Source organism: Bidens hawaiensis, unplaced genomic scaffold (assembly GCF_021521415.1).
Source record: "Bidens hawaiensis isolate Kalapana, Puna unplaced genomic scaffold, B.hawaiensis_p1.1 tig00014461_1, whole genome shotgun sequence".
In the NCBI taxonomy this organism is placed as follows: Eukaryota; Viridiplantae; Streptophyta; class Magnoliopsida; order Asterales; family Asteraceae; genus Bidens; species Bidens hawaiensis.
Window position 1 is genome coordinate 617931 of NW_027492256.1, and position 2305 is coordinate 620235.

The 2305-nt window shown below is 34.4% G+C and overlaps 1 non-coding gene across 1 annotated transcript; it reads left to right on the top strand.

Annotated features, from left to right (window-relative positions):
* The first annotated feature begins 1904 nt into the window (after positions 1-1904).
* Positions 1905-1977, top strand: TRNAV-UAC (transfer RNA valine (anticodon UAC)). The gene has a single exon. It is a non-coding gene; the product is annotated as a tRNA-Val (tRNA).
* The last annotated feature ends 328 nt before the right edge of the window (positions 1978-2305 follow it).

The following is a 2305-nucleotide window of genomic DNA, read 5'->3' on the forward strand; positions in this document are numbered from 1 at the left end:
AGACTGAAGACATCAAGAAGAATGAGCTTGCTCGATGGCGAGCAAAGCAAGGATTGGTCAAGAGGAATGAAGCTTGCTGGAGGAGAATATCTTCACTGAAGATATTCTAAGTATACTCGAAGAAATTCATCGAGCATACCTAGCATACTGAGTCTGCTCGAGCAAGAGCCAAACCTTGCTCGAAGACTCCTACACTTGTATTTATTTTGTCTTTCATTATGTAATAAATAGGGATTCTAGAAGGAATGTCAAGGTCTATAAATAGGGTCCTAGGTTTCCATTTTAGGGCAGACGTGACACAGAATACGAGAAACATTCTTAGCGAATATTCTATTTGTTTCCTCGTACAGCCGCCACCGTCATACACGAAACTCTAGACATTCCTTTCACTGTTCTATTAAATGATGTATTAAATACAGTGAATCTTTGTCTTTGATTGTGTTCTTATTGATTATATGTTATTTTTTCGTGTCTACAACTTCACACCTTCGTTCCCATTCGTTGGATATCTTGATTCCGCTGGGATATTCAATAGGTCTTTGGGTAACTGAGTCAGTGTGTTCTCGTCAACCTTTCCAAGGTTTGCACCTGACTCCCGGTCCTGACACAATGAATAATATTTGTTTCATTTAGATGTAATATTGTTTGTCTCATTATCAAACTATTTGTGTACTTGCGAAATTATGGAATAAAATAAATATATTGTCACTGTTAATAGTCTTACGAGCTTATGAGTGATCTGTACATTGCACCCGGGCGTATTCCGCTTAAAGCCGGAGTGTTACATGTGAGAGGATACAACATGGCTTCTAAGAAAGAGAAGACGATGAAAAGGAGTTACTACTTTCAAGAAACAGATTGTTAATGGGCAAAGAATTAACTGCTTTTAAAACTCTCTAAAATAGTTATTAGTGCAAAGATCTTGACCCAAAGTACTACAAGCTAAGTTCATGGAAAACATATGCTGGTTTATTGTTCTTTATTAATAATAAAGCCATAAAGGGAAATGAGAAGATGAAAAGATTGATGGTTCCACAAATAATGTTTTTGTTGTTGGTTCCGGATCTATGCATTCCGATACAAATGAAAGTGGAAAGAAACGAAAAGACACGTTGAAAAGAAGAAGGATGGGAGTCAAAGTTTCAAAGATACAACCCCGTTGATCTTTTATGGTCAAATCTGACAAAAAGACTGGTTTGATAGAGAAAGATGATTCACGCATTGCACGTGAAGCGGATGATTTGACTCAGATGAAGATCTTGAATAAAGGAAAATGATTGAATTTTAGTGAACCTTGAGAATTTTTGTTTCACACATTTTTATCAATGTATTTTTGTGTTATGTGAGATGCAACGTTCATTGTCTAAAATTCTTATTCTTTTATTGGCTTGGGAAGTTTGACGTGTATATATAACTTGAGGTACTCAAAATCGGCTTTCTAAATGTTAAATGGAACCGAGCTTGAGTTTAAATCAGAGCCCATTCAATAGAAGAGTCAAGCCCAAGTCAAGCTTAAGCTTGAAATTTTACCCATGAGCCGAACTCGAACATTAGACATAAAGCTCAGTCGAAGTTAGTCGCTCCTAAGTTAAAAGAGCTGAACTTTGGGTTGACTTGGCTCATTTACACTCATTTATTAATTGAGCTGAACTTAATATCTCCAAAATTTTGAAACTGAGTAAACTGATTTTTTTCAGAATATCAACTTCTAAGTTTGGTTTGGTTCAACTAAACATAAATCAAATTCAGGTTTTTTGTAATGGAGACCGAAATAAAGTGCAAAAATATATAAGAATTGAATTGAAAAGAAAATCTGGTCATTGGTTTAGAAAAACTATTATTGTTTAATATTTTCCATTTGTAACTAATGATAATCAAATTTAAAGGTCGATGACTATCATGTTGTTTCTGTAGTGTAGTGGTTATCACGTTTGCTTTACACGCAAAAGGTCTCCGGTTTGATCCCGGGCAGGAACACACGTGTATTTTTAATTTTAAACGTAAATTGAGTAAATAACATAAACTGATAAACATAAACTAACTGAAGTCAGTAACTAACATAAACTGAAGTCCTGCTTATTTCATATTATTTTCAAACTCAATTTTAGAATTAATGAAGGTTAAATTATGATTTTACTACCAACAAGGAAACTACATTTTAGTTTTATTTTCTTTACATGGTCTTTGAACCGACCGTTCTCCAGTTCATCGGTTGGACTAACCGTCGACCGAACCAATCTTAAAAACGTTGATCCATTGTTATTTGATAGATGTTAGAATTGTAAAAAGAATGATCATATAATTA